Below are 16,219 nucleotides of genomic sequence, written 5' to 3'. Positions count from 1 at the left end.
TTACAGCTCGCTAAGGGCAAACTTACACAACCCCTTACAATATCTGGCCTCTCCAGGCACAATTTACAATTAACAAAAGTTAGTACGCAGGGGTATCTAATAGCCAACCTACTGGACCTTTGTGGAATAAAATCCACTACAACATTAATCACTCCACGGAACCATGCTACCTCTGTCAGATGGGATAGATTGACCTTGCCATTCTGCTTCTCTGGTTATGCGGTGTCTTTCTCCCTGTGGGTGGCGGCGGTAGAATAACACTCACGTTGTCCCCTGCCTGTCGTAAGAGGCGACTAAAAGGGGCCCCACGGGCTCTGAACTTTGGAGCGTGAGTTGGCGACCACGGGGCCCTTAGCTGAGTCCTGCTATTGCTTCCACTTTCTTGTGCCGGACTCCTCACTTTCATATATCCTATCCGACCTCTCTTGGTCAACTCTTGTTCTTTTCCGACCCCGACGCCATTAGGTTTGCGAGGGCTAGGGAGTCTTTCATTTTCACGCCCTTCGTGGCCCTTGTCTTCCTATGGCCGATATCTTCATTTTTAGAAGTTGCGGATCCCTTCCATTTTTTCCTCTGATTAGTGTTATATAGAGGATGGTTGCCTAGTTGTAGTTTCTCTTAAAGCAATAATCCACCACTATGCGGTGTCTCCTTCTGTCGATACCTAGACGTTCTATGTTTTCTTCAGCGGACTCGTTCAAACGTACAGAAGCAGTCCGTTGTCTTTGAGCCTCTTGTCCGTCGTTGCATCTCTGGGAGGCTATAGTGTATCAAGCGCTCTTCCGCACGCTTGTCATCTGGTTATGATTCAATTGAAAGGGCTTTCCGATCTCGATCGCAGACTCTACCTTGCCTATCGTCAAACTTCTCTCTCATTTGAGCAGTAGGCAGATTTCAGATACTGACTGTCGACTCGGATCACCGATGTATTCACCTCCTGCTGCGCTTTAAGGTATTCATGGACGTGCCATTGATATCTCTCGCTCCATCGTAGGTCGGAGTTGATATTGCTCGCTCACAGAGTGTTTCATCGATTTCCGGTTATTTCTTTAATACTGGTGTATAATTTGTTGATGACGCCATCGGCACTCGGAAATGATGTAAAAATTTCATCCGAAATAATAATTATTCCGTTACTTCCTCCCACTGTTCCATTGTCAATGGATAGGAGTATCGCTGAAAATCGTGTGCAATCCGGATTACCTCCAAGGTTAACTCTCATATTTCGAGAGAATGAGCGTTAATGAATGAATGTCCTTACAGCTGATCTTTCCAGAGAGTTATTCACTTCATCTGCTCTGGTTATCATGGCGACAACAGGCAAAGTCTGTCGAAAGTCACCATAGAAAAGGATTATTACTCCACCAAAAAATATAATTATATAATGCAACTGCGAATATCTCGGAGAGTCCTGTCAACTAGTTCTATGAATCTTTTGTGTGCTATTGTGCTTTCATCCCGTATAATTGCATATTTCTTGCAATTTCCTCGTTAACGACCGACACGCTTTTAAGCCTAGCTAGCTGGCTTTATTTACATTCGTTGTCCGCGAAGTGCCGGGATTTCTCTAACTCGAGACACTACGTTGCCAACTCTCCGTTTTAACCATATAGCCACTGAGAGCGAGCAGCGAGACTGTACAGAACTGCGTGTAGTTAGACAACACTGGAAATCTGACAAATGAGCGGGCCGCAGGACCAGCACGGTTTTGAAGTACTCCACGTAGAATATCACTGACAAAGCAAGCATTCTGTTGGTCAAGTACCATTTGCTATTGGTCGCAGCAGAGGCGGCTGTAGACAGACATACTGTCGGGGGGGGGGGGGGTTGCTTAACGTTTGAGTCCGTCAGTCGTTAACAAGGAAATTGACAGAACGATACACAGTCCTGCAAAACCTTAGCCGCATTGCTGGTTTTTTTATATACTGCACACTGGTGTCAGTTTTCCAAATTAGTGGACGCTTTAAACATGGAATGCACTGTAGAAGAGTTAAGGCGTTTCCGGAGGACGCAACAGTGGCAGCAATTTTGCTATATCCTCTGAGTTTATCAGGTTACGAATTGATTAGGGGCGTCTTGCCCGTACCGCCAGGACATCGATGAAAACATTTTGTTACTGTTTGCTCCTCTGAGTAATTTGAGTACTGTTCATCGGTCAGTTTCGGCTTATTTTGCAGAACGGTGTTCGCCATAAATGCAGTAGCGCGTTTCTCTAAGATAGTCTACATTCAACCGCTTCACATTATCAGGAATGTGTTCCAATGATCGAAGACACTCATTTTCTGTGTTAATACTCTGCATTCCCGTAGTGTCTGTAACTCATGGTGGCTTCCTTCGAATGTCTTCGGCTATGCCTTCAGTGCATTTGTGCCACAGATGTAATGGATCAGCTGGAGAACAGAATATTAAAATAGCTCTGAAAAACTGCCGTGGCTTTAGCGGAATGCGAAGCAAATATTGCAAAGTAGCTTGGTCACTGCCCTTACTTACGTATTTGCAGATATACTCCATAGATTTAACAATACTTCATTGGTTCTGGATAGAACGAGCGGATATATCGCAACCCACCTATTACATACTTCAGTGGCGTATCCATTTAAAGTAATGTGATTTGTGAGACTACTTGATGAAGGTAGGAAGGATAACAACCATCAATAGTAATGGTCTCAGTCACCAAATTCTGGCGGTACCTCTTACTATATCTTCCCCCCTTCATACAAGGTAATAGTGGACTGAGGACACTGCAGGGTCCGTGAATCATGTGTCTTTTGAATATTTCAGAAACTGAGGTAAAGCTATAGGATCCAGCATTATTATATCCCGGTGCCATAAGAGAATGTGTGTGTGGAAGATCACGATTTTGCCATTCTATGGAGTACATAAAGCAAAGTACGATCCCAAAAGTTTTGATCCTTCTTAAGTAAGTGCATCAACTTTACAACTTTTAAGTGAAAACCACGTGAAATAAGATAATATCTATTATGCGGTGTCCGTCCAGGGTAAAGAACCTGTAGAATGTCATCCTATTTATGGTTTCTTGTTATACTCACAAAGATATCTAGGCGTGAATTTTTCCTTGCATAGGAAAACGCGTCCTGCGACCGCTCATGCATGTATCGAGGACTAGTTGTGAAAGTCGATGGAAGAATCACTAAGCGTCCCAAACGAAAGTCTGCATCAACCTGCCTCAATGCATTCTGCAGATGGATGTAACTCTACGCCATCAATTCCTATTGATAAGAGCGTATTTATATCAACATTTTAGTCTCCATTTCGGCCTATGTATCGACGCAGAATTGACACTGATATCTGTCTAACTTTCTCCAGCCCAAATTTATTTGACAAAAGAAAACGAAATTATCTTAAAAAATACCCTGCACATGGGTATGAATAAAGTTTCTGTGTAAAATTCCAAGGAATTTTAGGAAAAATAAGGAAAATAGAAAAGTGGTTCCAAATGGAATCGTTAGTCAATACGAATGCGTTAGATTCGAAATGGCATGAACGCTAGGCATATGGTACCTAATATTAAGTACTGCACAAGGCAACGGTGTTAAGTGCGAACAAAGTCAAAGTATGCTATATAAACATGTAATAGCGTACCGTGCTATTTCATGAAGAGTGGGCGAAATGTTAAAATATAACATTCAGCTACATTATTCATAATGCAATGTACAACATTATTTGGAAATGTCACTTGAGAACAGATACATTAGAAATGGAGCGTAATTTGTCACTTCTAGACCATATTGACAACGTGCTAGAAAGTCATTTTCCGACTTGGAAGTAAGAATATTTTTGTCTGAAAGGCGAGAGCGACGCAATATTTTGAGCATTGGAACCTTCAGTAGGACTACACAACGTTCAATCTTTGGTGACACAAGGAAGTCATTGAACACAACACTACATGTACTGTACATCAATTAGAATACTACACACCAGAAAAGCCAATTGATTCCTATTGGAATCATAGACTCTTGTATCATTGTGGTATAATGGTCAAATAAGATGCTGTTCATTATATAGAATCCGAAAATAATATGGAAATATTTTCCCAGCTTCACAGAGATGATATATTAACCGCAGAAGAAGTGTAGAAAATCACAAATCAGCAACCGTGAAATAATATACACTGCCATTACAAACTATAAACGCTCGTACAGAACATCCTGACACGTCGACCTATCTCTCATATGTAAAATCTTCCTAGGAATAAAATATATCTGGCAATGAGTTACATACAACTCACAGAAAACATGAAAGATAGTGATTGCAATTATAATCATTGATCCGGATAGAGCTAAGTTACAGCAAATATTTTCTCTCAACTTGTCGTATATCATTACATGTGAATAAAACTGAAGGGAAGAGATGTTCTTCTGATAACTTTGGTGTCCTTCGACAAGATCAATATTGTTCAGAGTGAAACAGTAGCCATCGTTACTGTGAAGAAACAGAGGTATCCTGCGAAGGCTTTGGTTTCTTGGCCGGACCACAATGTCCCTCATACCACACTCGTGACCGTGACCTCGACAGTAGGTGGCTAGTTGTAACGCCACTTGTGTACTATTGAAGGATATCGAACAGCGTTGATGACTATTTTGTGTGTGTTGCCCTGTGGCATGGTTTCCATAGCAGATTGTAACTCCTTGTAGTAACATCAAAGTTCAGTGTTATTCGCAATTCTCAAATAGGCCTGAAATTTCTTATTCGCTGAAAAGTAAATTTGGAGGAACCCTGATGCGTCTTTATCGGCCGGGAGTAAAGATCCTATCAACTGATACATCTGACCTTACAGTTTGAATGATGATATATCTATTTCCATATTTTATGTGTTCGAAAACGTACCAGTTAGAAAGCGCTGTTATATGATTTGATGTTATTAAAGAAGTGCTTGGAATACCCATGCGTTCTATCCACTAAGAATATGAGAGCTTCTGGAAGATGATGGATGATTACCTATTTTGCTTTCCTCGAGGAACAGCTCATCCATGTGGGTTCTGATTTCCATTTGAGGGCTATGCAATAAAAGCTAACCAGATCAATGATGCAGGTGTAACAGCCAATGGGTATTCCGTAACAGTAGCATTTATCACTCCACGGAACCCTCCTATCTCCCTCAGATTGGCTAATAACTGGAATTGGTTCAACACGCTAATAACGTTCTACTTCTGAATATTTGGTGCTTCTCCCTATCGATATTTAGTTGCTATCCATATTCTTCAGCGGACTCGTTCAAACCTGTAAAAGCAGTTCGTCGCCTTAGAAACTCTTGTTCGTCGTTACCACTGTGAGGTCTTATAGTGAATCTCATTCTCCTCACTGATAGCAGTGTAGCACACCTTTCATCTTGTTGTGATTCCCTTGACAGGGCCTTACGCTCTCAATCGGCAAACTGTCGCTGTCATTAAGCTATCAATCTAGCCTGCCTCTGGTCATTTCCTTCAGAAACTCGGACCAGAGTCCTCATATCCTGGTTGTGAGTCTCTTCTCTCTCGGATCTTCACTGTGAGCGGCGTGGTATGCATCCTACCGCTGGTTTTGAGCCTGTATTTTTTTTCTTTTGCTAGTGGCTTTACGTCGCACCGACACAGATAGGTCTTGTGGCGACGATGGGATAGGAAAAGCCCAGGAGTTGGAAGGAAGCGGCCGTGGCCTTAATTGAGGTACAGCCCCAGCATTTGCCTGGTGTGAAAATGGGAAACCACAGAAAACCATCTTCAGGGCTGCCGACAGTGAGATTCGAGCCCACTATCTCTCGGACGCAAGCTTACAGCCGCGCGCTCCTAACCGCACGGCCAACTCGCCGGTGCTTTGAACCTCTGGCCCGGCTCAGAAACTCGGACGAAAGTCCTCCTATCCTGGTCCCCCTGTGGGTGGGGGCGGTAGAATAACACCCACGCTTTCCCCTGCCTGTCGTAAGAGGCGACTAAAAGGGGCTCCAGGGGCTCTGAACTTTGGAGCGTGGGTTGGTGACCACGGGGCTCTTAGCTGAGTCCTGGCATTTCTTCCACTTACTTGTGTCAGGCTCCTCACCTTCATCTATCCTAACAGACCTTCCATGGTCAACTCTTGTTCTTTTCCGACCCCGACGCTATTAGGTTTGCGAGGGCTAGGGAATCTTTCATTTTCACGCCCTTCGTGGCCCTTGCCTTTCTTTGGCCGGTACCTTCATTTTTCAAAGTGTCGGATCCCTTCTCTTTTTTCTCTCTGATTAGTTTTATATAAAGGATGGTTGCCCAGTTGTACTTCCTCTTCAAACAATAATCACCACTACCACCACCACCTCCTCCTATCCTGGTTAGTTGTGAATCTCTTCTCGCTCGGAACATCTCTGTGAGCGACGTGGTATGCAGACTACCGCTGGCTTTGAGCCTCTGGCCTCGCTCAGAAACTCGGACCACAGTACTCCTATCCTGGTTAGTTGTGAGTCTCTTCTCTCTTGGACCTTCACTGTGAGCGGCGTGGTATGCAGACTACCGCTGGCTTTGAGCCTCTGGCCACGCTCAGAAACTCGGACCACAGTACTCCTATCCTGGTTAGTTGTGAATCTCTTCTCGCTCGGAACATCTCTGTGAGCGACGTGGTATGCAGACTACCGCTGGCTTTGAGCCTCTGGCCTCGCTCAGAAACTCGGACCACAGTACTCCTATCCTGGTTAGTTGTGAGTCTCTTCTCTCTCGGACCTTCACTGTGAGCGACGTGGTATGCAGACTACCGCTGGCTTTGAGCCTCTGGCCTCGCTCAGAAACTCGGACCACAGTACTCCTATCCTTGTCAGCTGTGAGTCCGCTCTCGGATATTCACTGCGAGGGGCCCGGTCTGGAGAGAACATGACAAGAAAATTTGTTGTACTTGGAGCTGCGTGAATAAGACGACCCTGTTACTTAATTTTCACAACAAATTTTTCTCCACAGAATTTACACGTGAACAGTTTCATATGTTACATGTGCATGTTGAGGGAATTATAAGATCAAAGTATTTAGACAAGAAATTATTACAGGACTATTATACAACAAATGGAAACCGTATTTTAATGTGAAGCAGAAATTGATCTTCAAACTGCAACATCCTCCAAAACCTGGGCACCTCCAAGGATATAACCAGCTGGATACGACGGTGATACTCTTCACATCTGGAGTACGCAGGAATACAGTTCTAATTTTTCCATCTCTGCCTTTACAGAGCTCCTCGATACGCCCTTTACTCCACATTTGACTTGGGCCTACTTCCTCCTTGATCAGGGCAATGTTCCTAAACTTCAGCTGGGGAGCATTTCTCCTCTGTTGCTGAACCTCGTGAAAATTACTCAGCTGGATAAGGTATTCTTGCGAATAGCGTTTCCACAAATCGTACGCTAGCTTCGGGTGTAATCTGAAATCCTTAGTTAAATTATTCCTGATCTTACGCTGTGGTCCACTTGGGATGTTTGTCAATCTTCTGCCCCTGGGGAAATGGGCAGGCGTCAAATGCTCGAACCCTAATTCTTCCGGAGACTGCGTTATAGGCCTTGAGTTTAGGGCTGCTTCTATCGTAATAAGGTCATTCGTCTGTTAATTGGGCTCGACCTAACATCTTCCTCAAGCAACGTTTCGTAGTGCCAACCATTCTATCCCACCACCTTCCCCACCAAGCAGCCATGGGAGCAACGAACATTCAAGGTGCTGACTAGTCTTAGACGTGGTGAGAGCACTTCACAACCCTGCCAGTTCTTTGTTTGAGGTGTGAAATGTCTGGGCATTGTCGGATTATACCGTATGAGGTAAGCTGCATCTACCTGCGAATCACTGGACTGCAGAAAGGGGTTTATCGACGGCCATGGAAGTGCATGGATGGCACATGTCGTAGTGCATGTAAAAAGCCCGATGTAAGCTTTTCGAATTGCACTCCCCACCTCTATGTATAGTGGGCGAGCGAAATCAATCCCTGTGATTTGGAAAGGTTTTTAGTGATCTTCTGTGAGGTGGCTTCTTTTGCTATACGTCGACTTCAATTTATTAATATCGATTACATGCTTAATGACACACATTTCACTCGATAATTCCCCAGGATTTCATCTTAAAGTTAATATGGTCTCTTGTAGGCTATTTATATGACTTCGTTCTGGAAAAACAATACTAACTAACTGAAAAAATATTTACGCTTACGTACTTATGCTGTTTTGCTTCTGAACACCAATTTCTAATCTTCTTCTCTCCACCAAAGCCAGCCCTCTGGAAAGGTCTCGTGAATTATCTACTTTTTAATGGATCTTGGGTATATCAGATTCTATTTGAGACATCATTTATATAAACGCGGTGGTGGTGGTGATCATTGTTTTAAGAGGAAGTACAACTGGGCAACCATCATCTATATAAACATCATCAGAGAAGCAAAACGGAAGGGGTCCGACACTTAGAAAAAGGAAGGTACCGTCCAAAGAAAGGGCGTGAAAATTAAAGACTCCCTTGGCCTCCATACGTAATACCGTCGGGGTCGGAAAAGAACAAGATTTGACCAAGTAAGGTCATATAGGATAGATGAAAAGCCAAAGAAGAGGGAAGGAAGCGGCCGTGGCCTTATAATCACCCCGGCATTTGCCTGGAGGAGAAGTGGGAAACCGCGGAAAACTCTTTGAGAATAACTTCGCGTTTCTCTTACATGAAAGTTCTTACAAAGGTGGACTTTCAAACAATTGGTAATGAATTAAATGGCTTCCCTGGAGATAACCAATACGTTTAACCGGGAAGATTCATCTCACGCTGTTTGATCTGCTTATCAGAATGACGATTCTCCGCGATTGCTCCCAAAAATACCTCGCGAATACCACTTAAGGAAGTTAAGCATAACCTAGAATCACATAAAACATGGAAAATAAACAGAACGTATACAGAAATAAAACTGAAAGGGAAATCAGACATTGAGATAACTTATATAATAACTCCAAGAAACTATAATAATACAGAAATATCACGAAAAGAGAAAGAGTCAACCAACCCTCACGTAAACTCACGTGTTAATAAGCTAGAACACACATAAGTGGAGACTTGACGATTACAAGCCAATAAAAAAATTAGAATAAATTAACAGTGGCTCATTTAGTAAATACGAGATAAGATTTCCACGACGAGAACCGACACTTAAGATAGTAGAGACCCAAAACTGTATGGTGTTGTTGATACAATTACTCCTGTACCGGAGGTTCACCCGCCCGGTGCATTTAAATCAAGCGCCTTTCAGAAGGCCATCTGTAACTTGTACTTCAAACTATGTGGTAGAAGAAGTTTTACGTTTTCCGACAGAGGTCTCTACTGTTAACCTAGGTGCTTCCTCTGATGAGAGGGTGGACAAATAAATTTTAAGAGAAATTTTGCAGTCATTAGTTGGTAAAATTGAATTGTTTATAGATTGTTTTTGGTGTTCTAAGGTTACTAGCACTTCTATCTTCTCCCGCCAACTTAATATCATAGCCAATAGGGAATTTTGTATATTTATCTAATTCACCGATGAGAAAATTCTGATATTTATTTGATTACCCAATGAAAATTGTGGGTGTTTTATCGTGGCTTCGGCCCAGAGAAATCTGGAACCTTCCTCTCCGCTATAAAAATAGGACCGTTCGGGCCATGTTGTCTTTTCATCGTTCCAGTCCGCAGTAGAGTGTGTTAGTAGTGGAGGCTAGGGAAGGCTTGCCTCATCCATCTGCGGAAGGTCCACCAGCTCAACGAAATGGCAGACATAGTGTAAGCAGAAAGTTAACGTGAGGGGAAGGTTTCAAAAGTCTCCTTTTATGTAATCCGGCCATGTACATTCTACATCAGGTTTAAGATCTCAGTTTAACTTAGGGAATAAAGAGTGGAAATCCTCTTGTATTCCCCTTCAACTTGGTCTTGAGTGACTATGATTTCGTAAACTTTATCTTTTCCTTGTAATTTAAACATTCTCTCCATCTAATCACCTCCGTAGTATAGGCATAGCCTCTGTAACTTAGGGCCATCAGCCCAAAATAAGGTTTAGGTATTTTTCAAGTTTATTTTAGAGGAGCGCAAAAGTTTACCTTCCAACATTTTGATTTTCGGCCAGTAACTTTAACCCCTTTCATTTTAACTAAAGGCCAGGTAGAATGGGTACTTGTTACCCCTGTTAAAGTTAACTTCCATTATTCATTCCCTTTTAAATGCAACTGTTGGTCACATCAGACAGTGAACACTGCTTGGTTTTTTAAAAATGTACATTGTGCCTTTAGGGGCCTGACTTGTAAATAGTCTCCTAGAGAAATTGTGTGGATCACAGATACTCTTCCTACTGGTGTAAATTTTGGAGCTCAATATTCTTGAGGAGTTAATGAAGGGAACAGTGGTGCTCTTGTTAAATTTGTAACTGGGGAGCTTCAAGTTCAGGTTGTTAAATCATATTGTCTAATAGTTTCTCGACCTCACCTTTGTACCTGATTATTTGTTATTGCTCAGCAAAGTTCAAATTTTAAAAGAAAAGAAAAAAGGCAAGGCAAGAAAAAATTACTAATTTTAAATTTTTAAAAAATTAAAATTCGATCTTTTCTCTATCCACCCATTCATGCCCGCACCTTCTTTCACCTCTGCGGTCCGCAGAATCCCCAGAACAAATAAAATATATACGAGTAATTGCATATTAATTCAAGTTATTTAACTTAACAAAGGATGAAACGTTAAATACGCAAATTTATTTCCCTAAACTATTGCTATGAGCTTGCATCCGGGAGATAGTGGGTTCGAGCCCTACTATCGGCAGTCCCGAAGATGGTTTTACGTGGTTTCCAATTTTCACACCAGGCAAATGTTGAGGCTGTACCTTAATTAAGGCCACGGCCGCTTCTTTCCCACTCCTAGCCCTTTTCTATCCCATCGTTGCCTTAATACCTCTCTGTGTGGGTGCTACGTTAAGCCAATTGCAAAAACAAAACTATTGCTTTTAGTTCGACTTCAGTTTTTTTAATTCTACATACATGATTGACCAATATTACATTTTACCGAGCTCGATAGCTGCCGTCGCTTAAGTGCGGCCAGTATCCAGTATTCGGGAGATAGTGGGTTCGAACCTCACTGTCGGCAGCCCTGAAGATGGTTTTCCGTGTTTTCCCATTTTCACACTCGGCAAATGCTGGGTCTGTACCTTAATTAAGGCCACGGCCGCTTTCTTCCCACTCCTAGCCCTTCCCTGTCCCATCGTCGCCATAAGGCCTATCTGTGTCGACACGACGTAAAGCAACTAGAAAAAAAATATAACATTTACTCACGCAGATCGCCGACATTTTGAAAAAGTCCAGCTGAGGCCACATATGATATCACATTTTATTTCAATAAAAGGGTATTCGGTATTTAAAATTTTTCACGCCGTGGAAATTCTTCTTAGAAGCCATAATATATAAATGAAAGTTCAGGTACTGACATTAAAAATTCCAGAATGCATCATAAGAATGGGAGGTATATACTTCAATGCCTTACACACAGATTATTTACGAGAAGTTTGGGATGGTATTCTATATAATCCTCTAGATGTATGAAACTGTGTTTTAAATCTGTGGCTTAAATACTTTACGGTGGTTTACTTAGGAGCAAATGATCCATGCTGATTTGTAGACGCATGTACAGAAATGGTGTCCCGACATAAACAAAGCATCGTATCCTCCCACATCCTCGCTTAACGCATTGCTGCCCCGCCACAAGACTTTGTTGTGATTGAAATCGGCATAGTGACGGATGTATAGCAATACACACACTGGGCCTTCAGTGCTATTTAGCCGTTCAATCCTTTCCCCTCCGTTTCGATCCTGGAGTGGTGTTCAAGTCTACCGACCAGTCTTGCTTGTACAGCCGGCCAAACAGGTTGTCTGTCCGGTCCGCTGCTAACTTGACTAGGATTATTATGAGTGTTTGTTTACTTACAGTTGACGTTATTGAATGAGTACAGTTAGGCAAAATGGCATCCAAAATTACATGGCAAAACACAATGAAATGTGTATTCGACAAGGAGCAACAGAGACCAACACCCCATGAAATTCACAAGTGGATAGAAGACGTTCTAAAGGTATGTAATGATGAACTACAAACAATTCAGCTAGTAGGAAAACAGAATGCAGCCTGTCTCAAGTTGAATAATGACAGAAGCTATCAGAAGTACTTACATTCCTTTAGAGGTACACATTGTCTTACATTAATGAGTGGCGATTCAGTGAGAGTAACGACCGTGCCCGGTGAAGTAGAACTCACTACTCACTGTACGATTAATGAATGTACCGCCGCGCCGGAAGTAGCGAACTCCCGAGACCTCTCCCTATTCCAAAGGATTAGGACTCTCCGCACATACCTTCTATCACAATGCTGGTATCTTGCTCAAGTACTACCACTGCCTGCAACGTTTGCTTGACAGGTAATATGTGCTATTTCATGGTACATTTGACATGGAAATATCTTCCGATTTCCGATAACTACCTTGTATCTTCAGCTGGTGGCCTTGGGCACCCTATGGGTGGGGGTGCTAGAATTACACCTACGGTATTACCTGCCTATCGTATGAGGCGATTAAAAAGGTCTCCAGGGACTCTAAAATGGCAGTATGGGTTGGCAACCATGGGCCCTCTAGCTGAGTCCTGGCATTGCTTCCACTTACCGTACGCGCACCTTTTAGCGATAGATGGACACCCTATTGCTGAATAGGTCGACCTCGGGCATCTTCTTGATTCATATTGGCAACCTTTGAAACACAAACTATGAATCGCTTATGCATCGCAGTGTGACATCTGGCGTACACTTTAAGTACTCGTACTGTTGTTGTTTACACAGCAAAGCCAAACTATAGAATTCATGCTGGGAACAAGATTCGCATCGAGAAATGTTATATAATGTTACATAAAGTGTGTATGACACAGTTGTTGGCTTAAGATAATAAAGGTTTAGAAAATTCATATCGACCGATCATATTATTCATTCAATTCAGATTTCATTTTCATTCAGTTGGCAGTATTACCGGAACCGTGAGAGGTCCCTCCTTACTCTACCCCCCGTACAAAGAAATATCGCTAAAAGGTGCGCGGACTATACTTGTGTACTTTCATCCATCCTATCCGTCCTCAGTTGATCAAATCGTGTATTTTTCAACCCCTTGTCTGACTGTCAGACCGGTGTATATGCAAGCAAAAGCATTTCTTATACAGATGAACTCCACAATCAATAGACAGGACCAATTCATAAGACCAGATTACCTCATTACCCCAAGGAGAAAACACAATTCTACACTCTGGATAAGTGGACACACTGTCCATTTTATAATGACTACTGATGGACAGCTGGACAAGGAGCTTTACCGTGCATGCCTGAAGAGAACAAGATGGAAGTTTGTTGCTCCCCGAGTCAACAAAATGTGTTGACATTACCTAAAGTATGTAGTATATTTTTGTTGGTGTTTTTGTTTGGTTTTGATGAGTTGAGAAAGTGCAACAGGAAATTAGAACACGTTACAGACTCTATTCCCAACAGAGAGAAATTAAAACACAGTACAGGAAAGTCCTTGTCTAGAATATTCTGCTAGTGGCTTTACGTCGCACCGACACAGATAGGTCTTATGGCGACGATGAGATAGGAAAGGCCTAGGAGTTGGAAGGAAGCGGCCGTGGCCTTAATTAAGGTACAGCCCCAGCATTTGCCTGGTGTGAAAATGCTAAACCACGGAAAACCATCTTCAGGGCTGCCGATAGTGGGATTCGAACCTACTATCTCCCGGATGCAAGCTCACAGCCACGCGCCTCTACGCGCACGGCCAACTCGCCCGGTAGAATATTCTGTGAAACTAGTTTGTACCACTTCAAATGTATTTCTAACATGTGTATGCAAGTCGATTACAAGCAAAATGTAAATAGCATAGAAAGATAATCCCGCCCGTACCGAAATTACAACATTTTTTGAAGATGTAACATTTAAAAAATCATAGTTGCTCAATAAATATATTTAACATAAAAGCACTACTTCACACTCCCTCCCATCCTTTTCAGTACTGGAGTGGGGCATTGTTGATTGTTTATGTCGGGACATCATTTCTGTGTATGCATGTAGAGTACAACCGCCGCTAGTCACTCCCATCGCCAAGCTAACTGATTATTGAAGCTTGGTGTCACCAACGACATTGCGCTCAGTAAAAACAAAAGATAATCGGAAGACGGGGAGCCAATTAGCACATTTTACTTCAACAGTTAGAATGCGGTAATAATACCAACCGTTTGGACTGTCGCATAATATCATTATTTAACAATTAATTCTCGTGTAGGTAATAAAATGGCATAACTGACACAGTATTCAAAGTTCACAAGAGCAAATCCAAACAATCCCCATTTTCTACTTTCATTGGCGTAAAGTTCAATACCTTTGAAAATTTATAGATACTACTTAATAAATATTGACACCAATTTATACGTCCTTTAAGGACGTGCATTACGCATGTGAATCACCCCCTGTGGGTGGGGGACGCAGATGGAGAATACATACACGATATCCCCTGCCTGTCGTAAGAGGAGACTAAAAGGGGGAAATGAAATGAAATGGCGTATGGCTTTCGTGCCGGGAGTGTCCGAGGACAAGTTCGGCTCGCCAGATGCAGGTCTTTTGATTTGACTCCCGTAGGCGACCTGCGCGTCGTGATGAGGATGAAATGATGATGATGAAGACGACACATACATCCAGCCCCCGTGCCAGCGAAATTAACCAATGATGGTTAAAATTCCAGACCCTGCCGGGAATCGAACCCGGGACCCTGTCACCAAAGGCCAGCACGCTAACCATTTAGCCATGGAGCCGGACGCTAAAAGGGGGACCAAGGGATGATTGCATCAGAACCATGAAACTACTTGTGATTAGTACCATCATGCGGGGAACACCATGAGTCGCCTTTACTTGCGAGTTGTACCACTTTGATAAGTACTCAATTGTTTTCTGTAGGGGCCGATGACCTTCGATGTTAGGCCCCTTAAAACACCAAGCATCATCATCAAGCATAGTTTTCTGATTCGTAGCTGTAGAGCGGGGTTCACTGTAGGTTCCCATTACCTGTGATTAGTACCACTAAATGCGGAACACCACGGTCTTACGTTGCACGTGATTAGTACCATTAAGTGAGAAACACCACGGATCTGGGCGTTGCCTGTGGTTAGTAATACAATATGAGCGACACCTTGGGTTTTCGGTGCCTATGATTAGTACCCACGATATGCAGAACAGCACGGGAATTCCGGCGCCCGTGATTAGTACACCTAGGTGAAGAACACTGTGGGTTTGCGTTGCGTATGAGATTCGCCATTATGTAAGAAACACCAGAGGTCTGCGTTACCTGTACGACGTACAATACTTGTGAGTAGTACCATAATGTTTGGAAAACCGTGAGTTTCCGCTACCTTTAATTAGTACCGCAAATTGAGAAATACCATGGTTCTCCTTTACTAGCGATAAGTGCCATTATGAGGGACCGTTGACATGGATATTGAACTCGTTTAGACAACAAGCATCATATACTCAGGATTGTACTTTGGAAACAGTCCCTTGGTCCGTAATATTGTTTCTGGTCAGGTGAGGCATTGCGGGTCGGATCCACTGATTGTTTTAAATTCATATTCATTCCTTCATTCTTCATCATCACGTTTTGAATTCTGGTCAGTGGATGAATTTTGTACTTTTAAACTGTCATTGCATTTCGTCTCATTTCGTAGCATTAGGGGCCGATGACCTAGATGTTAGGCCCCTCTAAACAACAAGCATCATCATCTCATCATCATCATCATCATCATCATCATCATCATCACCATCATCATCATGAGTATGTGAATCCCCGTGTGGGTGGGAGTCGCAGATGAAGAACACACTCACGGTATCTCCTGCCTGTCTTAAAAGGCGATTAAAATTGGCCCTAGGGGCTCTCAACTTGCGAGCTTGGGTTGGCAATCACGGCGCTCTTAGCTGAGTCCTGGCATTGAATCCACTTACTTGTGGCAGGCTTCTCACTATCATCTATCCTGTCCGACCTCCCTTGGTCAACTCTTGTCCTTTTTCGCCTCCGATGGTGTTAGGGCATTCGAAGCCTAGGGAGTTTTTCATTTTCAAGCCCTTCATGGCCCTTGCCTTTCTTCGTCCGTTACTTCATTTTTCGAAGTGACTTATCCCTTCTTTTTTTCTTCTTTTTCTCTCATTCCTTCATTCTTCATCATCACGTTTTGAATTCT

The sequence above is a fragment of the Anabrus simplex genome, chromosome 4 (assembly GCF_040414725.1).
Source record: "Anabrus simplex isolate iqAnaSimp1 chromosome 4, ASM4041472v1, whole genome shotgun sequence".
Taxonomy (NCBI): domain Eukaryota; kingdom Metazoa; phylum Arthropoda; class Insecta; order Orthoptera; family Tettigoniidae; genus Anabrus; species Anabrus simplex.
This window is presented reverse-complemented; position numbering follows the sequence as displayed.